The 14,409-nt window shown below is 37.4% G+C and overlaps 1 protein-coding gene across 3 annotated transcripts in view; it reads left to right on the top strand.

Moving 5' to 3' along the window:
• The window catches only part of LOC118271617 (rho-related GTP-binding protein RhoE), a 134,292-nt gene that overhangs the window by 44,901 nt on the left and 74,982 nt on the right, over positions 1-14,409 (top strand). The gene's annotated exons all lie outside the window — the stretch shown is intronic.

Here is a 14,409-nt window from a genome sequence, read left to right as displayed (position 1 = left end):
CCTACTATAGCTTACTATTAACAAGACAACTAAAATAAACAAAAGCATTTAATTAATAGATTTCATGGCCCTACCCCCACAGAGTAGATAATAGATTCATTTGTATTCAGTCCGGGAAGACCCCGGGATACCGGGATTCTGTGTGATCCCGGAAAATGACCGATGTCCCGGAGATAGTCGAGCCACTATCGTAAAGTTAGGTAACGTCTCACTCACACTTACTTATTGCCGGAATTGGGTTTGGGGTTACCCCTCCCCCCCTCTTAGGAAAGTACTTTTAAGAAATGATTAAGTCTTTATTGCACACTTCTAGCTATGATTGGTCCGTGGTGTTTAGTTAAAAACGTCAAATTCTAGAATAGATCACGAGAAAGAGAAAAAATGTATGAAAGGCATGCCCGAATTAACAAGAATAAAATCATTTATCGAGGGGTAACGGGCTATTTGGTTTAAGCGACATTTTGGGTGATATTGAGTTATATACATATTTGGAATCAGCGAATTTTTCTCCGTCGAATGATGCCGGTTTCATTAAAATCGGAGCACTTTTTTGGCGTTTCAAACAATACTATTTTCGTGTCGTTTCCAAAGTGGCAGTGTATTAAACGACGTGGATTTTGCATTTTTTATTAAATCATGTACTTGAACTATACCATCATATAAATAACTGTGACATAAACCAGTCACCCTATCTCTCATAAATAAGTGAATAAGAGTTAAAGCGTTTTTCCTGTTACTAAATTTTATTAAGAAGTAACTTGAATCATTTTGTCTTCCCTAATCACACGGTGTGATGTCGCTTAAACCATTTGTCCGTCACCTAAATACGATACGGGTCATCGCTTAAACTCTTTTAGCTGCATCTATTTTCCACGCCGGGTGCTACTTGAATCAAATACTCGTTTTTGTTCAGATATTTTGTTTAGTCGTTAAACCATTTTAGTCCTACTTTTTTTTCAAAGCATGTCATTTAATACAGACTATAAAATTAATGATGTATATTGAAACATTTTGCCTGTATTCATAAAAATACAAGTCGGTATTTCAATAACAAAATTTTAATATGGTACATTTCAATCATGTCATATGATACCATGTTTATTTCCTCGCCCGGGTGTTAAAAATCGTAATCATTCAACTGAACTATCGTGCGCGGGCGCCTCAGTCACAGTCCAGAGTGTGCCGAAGACAGATGTGACGCGCGCACACCGCCAGTGTTTACGTAAAACGCTCAGCGAAATTGAATCTAGTTATCAATCGTAGATATATTTCAAGTTTACCGATAACCAAAGCCAAATACATGGACTTAAAGAAATTGTGCGACACTGGGGTTATGACTTAAAGAAATTGTGCGACACTGGGGTTAACAAAAATAACAAAACATATTGAAAAATATTCCATTATGTCTGTATCTCAAAATGGATGTAGGAGGGGGTCTCGTGGAACTAAGGAGCTACTCCTCATTGATATGGTTGTAAGCCAACAGGTTCGTCGGTCCCGAAAGAATTTGTCTACATGCTGGATAGATTATAAAAAGGCATATGACTCTGTGCCACATACATGCCTCATGAGGTTGCTGGAGTTGTATAAAATAGATACAACTCTACGCGCCTTCTTGCAGTCATGTATAAGGCAATGGAGTACTGTGCTTTGCTATCCGGGATGTAGACAAATCCAAGGGAGTGAAGAACCTGTAAGGATAGTGCGAGGAATATTCCAGGGTGACAGTCTGAGCCCACTATGGTTCTGCTTGGCCTTGAATCCTCTCAGTACTTTATTGGAGGCTTCAGGGCTAGGCTATCCTTTGCGGAGAAGGGGTCTAGTCATATCCCAATAGCTTTACATGGATGACCTCAAGTTGTTTGCTCCAAATAACAAACAACTGATGGAACTACTGAAAATAACTGAAAAATGTAGTAGTTCCATCAGAATGGAATTTGGAGTAGATAAATGTGCTGTCATGCATGTGAAGCGAGGAGGGATTGTGGAATCTGAGGGTCTAGAACTCTCAGATTTCACAAAACTAAGAACACTCTCCGCAAATGATACTTACAAATACCTGGGTATGTCAGAGGGATTAGGCATTAATGGACCGGACATGAAACAATCGTTACGGGAACGCTTCTTTGGCCGCCTGAATAAAGTGCTGAAAAGTTCATTATCAGGCGGAAACAAGGTGCGAGCCTATAACGGTTAGGTCATGCCGGTTCTGATGTATTCTTTTGGTATACTCAAGTGGACTCAGACTGAACTTGACACCTTGGATAGGCGAGTCCGAACACTGCTGACTGCAAATCGTATGCATCATCCTCGTTCATCGATCATGAGGTTGTACATCCCGCGGAAGTGTGGGGGTCGAGGCTTATTAAATGCTAAGACCCTTCATAACCGTGAGGTGTGCAACCTCAGGGAATATTTCCTGAAAGTAAACGAGGGTATGCATCGAGAAGTGGCAGCAGTGGACAATGGATTCACTCCACTATCTTTAGCAAAAGAGAACTGGCGCAAACCTGTGGTACTGAGCGTCAATGACCGCAAGGAGGTATGGCATAGCAAGGAGCTCCACGGACGCTTCTTCCGGGCCCTTCATGGACCCAGTGTAGATTTTCTGGCGTCCGTATCTTGGCTACGATTCAGTAATCTCTTTGGAGAAACTGAAGGATTTGTCTGTGCAATTATGGACGAAGTTATCCTTACGAATAACTACCGGAAATATATTATTAAGGATGGGACCGTTGACATATGTCGGGCATGTCATAGTCCTGGTGAATCTATAAGACATATAATTTCTGGTTGTGGTCGTTTGGCTAATGGTGAATATTTGCATAGACATAATCAGGTGGCCAAGATTATCCACCAGCAACTTGCTTTGCACTACCAACTTGTTGAGTTTGAGGTTCCATACTACAAGTATGCGCCCGATCCAGTTCTCGAAAACGGCCATATCACGTTGTACTGGGATCGATCTATCATCACTGACAGGACTATTGTAGCCAACAAACCTGATATAGTGGTGATAGACCGACAAGCGCGCCGCACGATGATAATCGATATCACCATCCCTCATGACGAGAACCTCGTGAAAGCTGAAAAAGATAAACAAATAAAATATCTTGACTTGGCTCACGAGGTTGTCGACATGTGGAATGTGGATTCGGCTATCGTTGTGCCGATAGTCGTGTCGGCCAACGGATTAATACCCAACAGCCTCGACAACCACCTTAGGAGGTTGGCGTTGAGGGGATGGATCAAGGGCCTGATGCAGAAGGCAGTACTCCTCGAAACGGCACGTATAGTGAGGAGGTTTCTGTCTTTGGAGCCCTAACCACCGGTAGCTTGGACCATGCTCCCGCTACTGGCCGGCTCCTATTTTTATATTTTTAAATGTTATTTTGTTTTTTATTTTTATAAGTAATGTTTAAAAATATAATTATAGAGTGTTTTAAATAATAAAAAATTACTCTAAAGTTTGTTTATTTATTCATTTATTCAATGTAAGCACCTGAAATTTTCGGTGATTGCAAAATATCCTGGTTGTTTTATCAGCCATTGATAGTCTTAGATGTATAAACCATAAACATTAAACGTTACAATTTCAATGTTATATGTCACATAAGTAATTTAGCCTGACAGTCATTTGAATCTAAATTGGTAGTTAAAATAAATAGCTTGCTTCTACTAATTTTGGGTTTCGTTACTTCATACCTTTTGGGTTACTCCGTAAATAGAATGCGTTGTCGCTTAACTTTTTCCCCTGTAGCCAGTTGTAGTTATGAAGTCACTTAAATCGTTTTTCCTGTCTCTAAAAAAGGGCACGTTGTATTAAGCGACATTTATCTTTGTAAATAAAGGTCCGCTTTATTTGGTATTAGCATCAACAACTAGATATTTTTAATTAAATTTCAATGCAATTTACCCCGTTTAAATAACTGCAGAAGTTTTTTTGTTATGAATTTTATTTCGAAATTTCAAACTTTAAAAGGCTCTCCTGTAAAGTTGCAAAAATGTCGCTTAAACCAAATAGCCCGTTACCCCTCGTTATTATGAATTAACTTAGGTATATGCACTATGCTATTCCCATTCTCAAATCACATATTTTACTGCGTATTGCGACTGAATAAGCATCATAATGTCAATTAGCATTGTACAAAACGATTCAACAAGTTATAAAAGTGATTCGGCGATATCCGATATATTCTATTTTTCCTGAGAAATACAACCCGGGTCTTTTCAAGGTCAGAGTAAATAGGTACTTTCTAAGTCTGTATGCTCCATCTTCGGCCACATCTTCGCTTTGCCGTCCTGGCAGTAAGCGGGTTGGTGGCCAAACGCAGACTTATCAACGTTAAAAAAAATCCACAAATAAATTGTTTCGACACGGATATCAAAATAAATCTAGCCTTGGGTGTAAGAATTAGAAAAGTTGTACCTATAACCGTTTTATCAACATTTAATATCACAAAAACAAATATACTTAATTAAAAAATTAAGCATCTGTGTGACACAATTTTTTTCCCTAAAGCGGGTCGTCTCATTCGCGCAATTTACATAATATTCTTTTTTTTCTAACTCCAGTCGTGTAATCCAGTGTCCTTCACAATAAATTAATATTATTATTTAAATAAAATTTGCAATTTTTATGAAAATGTATAAAAAGGGTCGCGGGGCCAGCCATAAGTGTTTGTTTTTAAACCTGAAACATAAACGTTATCCTTTTTTTAAGAAATATTGTTAAAACCTTTTGTTTTTAGGTTAATACTTAAAAAAAAGGTTAGGCTTAAAATGGAATTAAGTTTGTAAAGCTTAGTTGAGCTTGAGCCTTGTTAGGTCCGGTACACACGGGTAGGCAGAAGTACCTACACATACATATTCATTTTCATTTATTACTTAGTGGTCCGGCAAAGTTTATAAAACCTTAAACATTTTTTCTCCCCTTTACTGGACTTCCACAAATAATTCAAGACCAAAATTTGCCAAATCGGCCGAGCCGTCCTTGAGTTTTGGCGAGACTGACGAACAGCAATTGATTTTATGTATAGGGATTACAAAACTTAGGTAGTACCTACAGTAGGCAATGTGTAGATGTTACATCTACTAACATGTTTTGATATGTTTTTTTTTCCAAAAATGTTACATAGGGCAAACGAAACTCATTCATCTCTTTAACTCATTATTCCATCTCGATTTCATCAACAGATTTTATAGTATCACTAGAGACGTAACATTGTCGATAAAAAGGGTACCTACATCGCCGAGGCACAGCCCTATTCATCTGTCCTCGTAAAACCCCAGATTCCCCAGATCCATAGCCAATAAAGAACTTTACTGGGATTTCATTAAACGGGATTATTATTGTTGTTGTTATTTGTCGAAAAAACTAGAAGTTTTGGAGCTAGTTCACACACGCGAACCGCGCGATTTCAGAATATAACGTTACGAACTTAATATTGAATACACCTAACACCGCCTTTTTCTTTTCTTTTTTTAAGGACCAGCCACAATAAACGCACTTCTTCGTCGACCTACAAATAAAAATCACGGTTTACTCTCGGTTTTTGTACGTACATTAATGGAGAAAGGCTCTACTAGTTTCGAGTCACAGAGGGACTTCATCATGAGCAGCGTGCGCAGACGCGGCGAGGTCGCGCCTGACTCGGGAAGGCACTTTTGAAAGTCAAAGCAAATATTACAATATTAAAAAAATGTCTATCTGTCGGTCAGTACCGTACTCTAGTTGAGCTAAATGCTCGTTTCAAAGTATAGATTCCTATGGAGAAGAACGAGCAAGAAACTCCATAGGTTTGTCTTTTTCAATCAGATTCACAATACAATTCTTGGTTACATTGTTTCGTTGGTTCACTTATTTGAGAACAATGTAAGACATGAAACAACGCTTGCGTTGTGTTTCGTTGTATGAGTGAGGTTACCGGAGGCCAAATTCCCCCCTTCCCAATCTTCCCAATCCCCGATACCCGAACAACAACCGTTAAATCCAAACCTCCAAAAGGTCGGCAACGTACTGGTAACGCCTCTGGTGTTTTGGGTGTCCATGGGCGGCAGCGATTGCTTTCCATCAGGTGATACGTCTGCTCGATTACCGGCGTGTTTCAAAAAGACCAATATTCAGTAGACCTTACAACTTCTGGCCCAAAACAGACCCAGTGGAAGTTAACAAAAATAAGGCAGTAACTCAACAATTTCACGAAGGGTTAACATTGCGAATAAAATTTTATTTTCCTTCTATCGTATCAGCTTTATTGAGTTGAATATGGCCCAGTTTTTGTTGCGGCGTTACAATTGAGTTTAGATCTGTTGTAACATTACGCCTTTTATGGTTATCGACGTGGATAGAAATGGTTTAGATTTTCGCAGTTTTTTGTGTGATAAAATGGTCTATTGTTACCACTGATACTCTTAGCAAGGGTGTCATATACCCGACTAAAGGAGAGTGGTTACAGGTTTAGATGGCTTAAGTAGCATTTCCAGATATGGTAGCGTTTTTAAGATTTTCGTCTGTGACAATTAAATGATAAATGATAAATGATATTTATTTCTGTAAATAGATTATAAAATAACACTTTTACACGTCAATATTTCAAATAGCTAGATGAGGCCGGCATTTCCTATCTGACTACTCTGAGAAGAAATACCGAAACAAACTCAGAGGTCATAGTCTCTTTTAAAGTCCAGACAAAATCAATTAAAGATGTCGGAGAACCGTGCAAGTTTATTCTGTAGTGGTCTTTTGAGGAAAGAACCACAGCAGTTTGAGCGGACCTGTTCAGATGGCAGCACGCATGTGTCAGTTTACAATGAGCTCAGCTGACGGCTGTTGCTGAATGATCCGACGAACAATACCTACCAAAAGAACATTTGGGTAGGCCACACAAATGCTCACACTGTCAGAATATAATTAACTAAAAGTGAAATGACTAGGCAAACTCTCGCACGGTCCTCAAACTAACAATTTTAAAAATAATATGTGAAAACAAAAAAATATCGAATGATATTAATGTATATCATGTCAAATTGTATAAAAATGTAACTTGTGTTACAAACATGTCAACATGACCTGTGTGGACATTATAGCGGCTCACTCCCAAGCCTGACTATCATCTAAGTAGTCTTTAATTTTATAAAAAGCTTTACTATACAGTTTTTCTTTAATGACATTTTTAAATTTATTCAGGCTCAAACTTTGAATATCGCTGGGAATTTTATTGTAAAAGCGTATGCATTGACATCTGAACGAACCACTTATTTTCTTAAGTCTAGTAGTGGGAACAATATATTTGTTTTTACTTCTAGTGTTTATATTATGTATATCACAATACTTTTTGAATAAATTAATGTTTTTGTGAGCATACACTACATTTTCATAAATGTATTGAGAAGGAACAGTCAATATATTAATTTCTTTAAATAGTTCCCTAAGAGAGTGCCTCGGACTAAGATGATAAATTGATCGAATGGCTCTTTTCTGCAGCACAAAGACAGACTGAATGTCAGCAGCATTTCCCCACAGGAGGATACCATATGACATGATACTATGAAAATAACTAAAGTATACTAATCGCGCTGTATTTACATCGGTCAAATTTCTAATTTTTTTAACGGCATATGCTGCAGAGCTGAGTCTTTTCGACAACTTATCTACGTGTGGAGCCCACTGTAGCTTAGCGTCCAGAGTTATACCTAAAAAGACAGTTGAATCTACAGGGTCCAACTCCTCGCCCTTGATTAGCACGCTGGTTTTCACATGTCTAACATTTGGTGTTGTGAATTTAATGCATTTAGTTTTTGATTCATTAAGTAATAAATTATTGGCACTAAACCAGCGTACTATTTTTGAGAGAGCACTATTTACATGATCACTGACTAATTGTCCACGTTTGAGTTTAAACAATAAAGATGTATCATCAGCAAACAGCACTATCCCATGGTTATCCTTCACAAGGTAAGGTAAATCATTAATATAAATAAGAAAGAGAAACGGGCCGAGAATTGACCCCTGCGGAACACCCATCCTAACAATAGACCCGGAGGAAACTTTTCCGTTAATGTCGACTCTCTGAATCCTATCACTCAAGTATGAAATAAGAAGATCCAGAGAGCTGCCCCGTATTCCATAATGGGATAGCTTCCTGATCAGTGTTTCATGAGAGACACAATCGAACGCCTTGGATAAGTCACAAAAAATACCCAATGCGTCGGCCGAGTCCTCCCATGCATCATAAATGTTATTAAGAAGTTCAACACCGGCATCAGTTGTTGAACGACCCCTTGTAAAACCAAACTGGTTGCCATGTAATAATTTATTTCTATTAAAGAATCTTTGCAACTGATATAGAATAATTTTTTCAAAAATTTTACTGAATGTAGGTAGTACTGAAATAGGTCTAAAGTTAGTGGGGTCAGAAGTACTACCCGATTTAAATAACGGAGTTATTTTACTATTCTTCATGAGATCAGGAAACACACCACGATCGACACAGTTATTAAAGATTAGAGCTAATACGGGTGCTACAATATCTATTACAGAGCCGGTAATGTACACAGAATTACCACACAGATCTGCAGTCTTTTTCTTGTTCAAGGTATGGAACGTTTTGACAATATCTGTATAATCTATGTGTTCGAAAGAGAAGCCTAAATTGCAAGCTGCAACATTTTCTTTTAGTAAAGATTCTGCAACTGTGGGAGATGAGTTCAAAGACTTAGTAGTGGATACAGGAACGTCCGAAAAGAAGTTTTCAAATGCAGCTGCGACTTCTGCATCCGATTTAATTACATTATTATCAATTATAAGACTAAATTCACTACTCTTCTCTTTAGACCTCCCTGTTTCACTGTTAATAATACTCCAGGTCGCTTTAATTACATTGTCACTGTTTTTTATTTTAGAGCTCAAGTATAACGATTTTGCAATTGAGCAAACTTTTTTAAATAATTTAGAATATTTCTTTACATATTCACTAAATTCAGTTGTATTAATATATGTTCTCTCGTTATAAAGTTCATATAGGCGTTTCCTACTCTTATAGATGCCAGTAGTTGCCCATTGATTGAAAGACGCATTGCCATGAGCTGGTATGGTTTTAGGTGTGAAGGTGGACTTAAACTCGGTATGGTAAATGTTAAAAAAATCATCACACAAGTTATTAGAATTTTTATTCCTTAATAATAAAGGTATTTTGTCAGTGAGTTTAGATTTGAAAGTTTCAATGCGTCTTTCAGTCTTTGGGTTAACAATAATATGTGGTTTCGACACTTTATTTACTTTATTTGTTATTGAAATTAATTGTCCACAATGATCTGAATCAAGCAATGATATTATTTGTTTATTAGTTGGTACAATGTCAGTATAAATATTATCTAGGCAAGTGGCACTAGTAGGAGTTATCCTAGTGGGCTCCAGAAACAGGTTCGTGAGGTTAAATGAGGCAAATAAACTTACAATTTTTGTACTTAAACTAGAATTTTCTAACAAATTTACATTAAAATCGCCACAAGTAATGATGAATTTATTTGAACTACCGAGTTTATTTAGTACTTCATCTAATACTGTTTCAAAACAGTCATACAAACCAGTAGGTGGTCTATACACACTTAAAACAATAAACCGCTCTAATTCCACACAGGCTATTTCAACAGTACGTTCAACAGAGTAACTAACTATATCCTTGCGTTCTTTAAATTTAAGTTTGTTATTTAGTAGAATTAGTGAACCTCCATGTATAGCGTTCTCCCTGCTGAACGAGCTACCAATCTGATGATTACCAAAGTTGAACATTAGTTGATGAGATTTCAACCAATGCTCAGTAATGCACAGAATATCAATACTATTACAATTTAAAAATAGTTCTATTTCTAATTCCTTACTCAAAAAACCTTGAATGTTTTGGTGAACCAGATTGATAACATTACTGTTATATTTGCAAGAGGTGGACTCTCTTGTCTTATTTTTTAATTTAAATTATGGGGAATGTCAATACTAATAGAATTATTTTGAGCTATGTCAATATTTGAATGTTGCTCAATAGGAGCAACCTGTTTAGCCAAGTTTTTGGCTGTTATATTAATAAAATATGATAGCGACACAGCTATCTGTCTTAAATAATACCTGGAAAGATAGTACCTATCTTTCGTCAAATATACATGTTTACCAACATAATTGTTGGTGTCAATAATATGTACATTTGTGTAATTGCATAAATTATAATTTATGCAATTAATCCTGCAACCGAGCCAAGCATTCGTCTTGTAATTGTCAATTGACAAAAGGGTGCGTATGATTTGCAGTTACGTGGACAATGAGCCTAAGCCGACTTCAGAACCGAAGCAGATTCCTTCTATAAAATAGATAAATGCAAAATCTCTGATACTTTCTAAACGAACATAAACCGTATTATAATCTCTTCTCAGCATATTTTTCAAACATCGACAGTCTTTCCTGGCTTGAAAGAACGATGTTTTCCTTCATAATCCCAGCAAAATATGTTGCTATTGCATTTTTTCCTAAAACTGATATCTGCGGCACTAGCTTAGAGTTGTAATCCTCTTGCATCCAATATTTCTCGATATTTTCCCGATAAAATGCGCAACTACGGTACATTGACTTACAGGATTAATTTTTAACCGAGTCCATATTTTGTTTACTTTGTTAGGTTTTTTTTTATTCAGTTAACTTTGATGTTTTACTATATGTTCTCAAGCTAAAATATAGAGTCGAGTAAAGTAATATTAAGAAACACAATTAATGCAGTGTCTTAACGGTTCCAATGACCCCCCTTCTCAATCTTTCCAATCCCCGATTCCATAATACATGCAGTGTCTTAACGGTTCTAATTACCCCCATTCCCAATCTTCCCAATCCCCGATTCCCCAAAAACCCTAAAATTCCTAAATCGAACGACAACGCACTTGTAACTTCTCTAGTATTTCGGGTGTCCATTCGCGGCAGCAATTGCTTACCCTTAAGGGTGGAAATCATCCAATGACTTCTCCCGCCTTGGGCGAGGCGAGAGGGAGAGTCAAAATTTAACTGATTAAAAACCACTTCGTACCTACTCCTGCTTTTCCAGTCGGAGCCCCGTTAAATCCGCTAGGTAGTCCGCAGGTCCATTGTTTACTTACCAACTAAAAACTGAAAATTAAATACCATCCGTGGAAAGCTTATGGAAGAAATATAACAATAATATATCAAGGGAAATGTTTGTCCGGGACATTGTCTCCGGGCGTGCAGTCATTCGGCGGCGTGCATACATCAAGGATCTAAACTAATGGCGTCGTTTAACCTTCGTTTATTTTCCCATATTGGATTTTTGGGTGCTATGGGATTAAGGGAACCCCATTAACTAGGATTTCGAAGGCCACTACCCAATACTACGCATCTACCTATTTGAGTTCAGAGTTTAATTAGGCAAGAGTGGGGAGACCAGAGTGATACCATGCCCTCACAGAAAACTGACTTGAAATAACGCTTGCGTGTGTGTTTCGTTGGGTGAGGGAGGTTACTGGAGGCCCTATTGCCCCCTTTCCAATCCCCGATTCCCCAACAACCCTTAAATTCCTTACCCCCAAAAGGCCGGCAACGCACTTGTAACGCCACTGATGTTTCGGATGTCCACGGGCGGCGACGATTGCTTACCATCCCAGTAAATGAGCAAATGGTCAATATCGATTCAGCCATTTTAGATTAGCTAGAACAACGTTGGTTGGACACAGTTTTCATTGTTTCGTCAAGTATTCGTCTTTTGCTCATTTACTGGGTTATGCCTTAAAAAATATTATCTTTATTAAAAAGGAGGTCTCAGTGCTCCAAGAACACTTATATTACCACTTTAGGAAGTCAAAAGACTTGACATTTTGAATCTATATTTATTCAGTAACTAGCAGTATCACAAGAAAAATAAAAGCAACTTAAACTAAGACTAAAATAACTTCGGCCATCGAGAGCTTAATGTCCACACTTCCGTTAGTATACATGTTACCATCAATTTGGTTAAACATTTTAGGACATGAATTTTTTTCAGTAAAACTATAACCTGAAATAAATTGGTTCGAGGAAGCTCGATTATGGGCCCCGAAAAGGCTTGAAATGAGTCGTTGTACGACACCTGGAGCTGCGGACTACTTAGCCGATTACTGGGACTCCAGCTCGAATAGCAGGGGTAGGAACGGGGTGGGTTTTAGTCAGTAAGAGTCTGACATTCCCTCTCCCAAGGCGGAAGAAGTCATTGAATGATTTTTCCCTCCTTAAAAATCCTTGTACGACAATAAGTTTATGTGAAACTACATAGAAATTATAACACAGTATTTAATGTATGCACCTCCTTCTTTAAGAAACAAAACTGGTTTCCAAGATCATTACTATATTGTGTTACGTTGCCACAATTTGTTTTCTTATTTCTTTCTTTTTTCTACCAAATTCTTCTCAAAAAAAAGTACCAAACATTATCCCGTACCAAATATAAGGGAAAACAAATAAGCATTTTCAAGATTGTATTTCCAAAACCTGCCTTTGTCCTTTTGTTAGGTTTAATAAACCTAATTTTACTAAAGGTGTGCTTATTATCTGCTACCGAGTATTCCACACTTTATTCAGTCAAGAATTTCGAAATTGAAAACTTCTACCTTTTGGATCGTTGCCAAGGAACCAAGGAGAAGGAACTAAGTGTACACAGTTTGCGGCATAATTATCAACTCTACTTACACGTATCGGTGTTGGCTGTTTGACTTGTGTTTGTTACTATGACGATACGACCTTCAAACCTTCAAGAAAAGACCTTATTAGTATCTGAAAATTCAGGCTTCTTGTTTTATCCACAACGATGTCGATAGGCGGTCAAAATTGGCCTGAATGGCTTCGAGAAAAGGATGGTACGTCCTTGCCGCTTTTCTCACTCGACTTGGCGGGGGTTTTTACAAAGCCGACAACGCACCTGTTGCTCCTCTGGTGTTGCGGGTATCTGGTGTGTCTGTAGTATTGGCTATTGTCTGTAGTATTGGTGTGTCTGTAATATTGGCAAATTTCACCAAAGTTGACCCATTTAATGAGGATTCCAAAATAGTATACCATTTTACACATTATGCCTTAAATAATATATGACACAAAAAATATTCTTCAAGGAAACTCCATGTCGAACAATTTCTTAATACATACGTACATATCAAGACTCTGTCCCCAATCACCCAGTAAGATAGCCACCACATCGCATAGCGGTTCAGCATCCTGTACCGAGCGATCGTAATTTCACTTCCTCAGTACGGAGCGATCAGTCTCGAGAGAAAGTGCGGACTTATCGCCAAGAACTGGATTTATTTTATACATAGCTTTATGTAGTATATGAGTGTTGTACTTAGTGAGTACTGAGAAGTACTAGCACATGTCTGTGTGTGTGTTATATTTTGTTTGGTCAAGTGTTAATTATTTTGAAGATTTAGTTCTTTTTTTCTATTTGGTTCTTTATACATATGTTAGAATCTTGGTATTTATTCATCAAAAATATTAACACTACTACATGAATTATGAATTCTGTGTTAAAAAAATGTATATGGTATGGTGGCTTTTTAAATTAAACTGTTTCAAGAGACACTTTATATTTTAACAACCTGAATACAAAAATTGTGTTTTATTCACCCTTGATAAATCCAGTCAATGAACTTAAAACTACACATACAACTGTCAAACTATCAACCACTCAACCAAACAAAGGCACAGGAGACAGGGCAAACGACAAAGAAAAATATTCAAATACAAATACAAAATATTCAAATAATAATACAAAATGAACAAAAAGATTATATTTTCTTTCACAAATATTATGTTCCGAGGGAACGTGTGGGATCACAATGAAAAGGAGCTCTAATGTAAACCTGATAAAGTATATTTTTGTACACAAAGCAACACATCGACCTATGATGTACCAGTATAAACTGACCGTAAAATGTATGAAAATATCGTACAAAGCGAGGCCATATTAGAATGGTTGTGTATAACTTGACATGGAGCCGTGTATACAAAGAAAAAGATAAAGGAATGTTATTTTGAACCTAATGTAGGTGTGTTAAAAGCTATTAGTTTTGTAATAATATGTTTACTACAAAAAGTGGTTATAATGAGGTGGTTTATTTTTGTGGGAGGAAAATCATCCAATGACTTCTCTCGCCCTGGGCGAGGCGAGAGGGAGTGTCAGACTCTTACTGACTAAAAACCTCCCTGTTCTAACTCTTTCGAGTCCGAGCCCCGGTGGGTAAAGGGTCGGCAAAGCGCATGTAATACCCCAAGTGTTGCAAGCGTTCATAGACCACGGTAACCACTTACCATCAGGTGGGCCGTGTGCTTTCTTGCCACCGTCGTGGTATAAAAAAGATATACTTTTTAAAACCTCAACTTTTATATTTCTT

The sequence above is a fragment of the Spodoptera frugiperda genome, chromosome 5 (assembly GCF_023101765.2).
Source record: "Spodoptera frugiperda isolate SF20-4 chromosome 5, AGI-APGP_CSIRO_Sfru_2.0, whole genome shotgun sequence".
Taxonomy (NCBI): domain Eukaryota; kingdom Metazoa; phylum Arthropoda; class Insecta; order Lepidoptera; family Noctuidae; genus Spodoptera; species Spodoptera frugiperda.
Note: the sequence above shows the minus strand (reverse complement) of the source record. Positions and strands in the feature narration are given on the sequence as shown.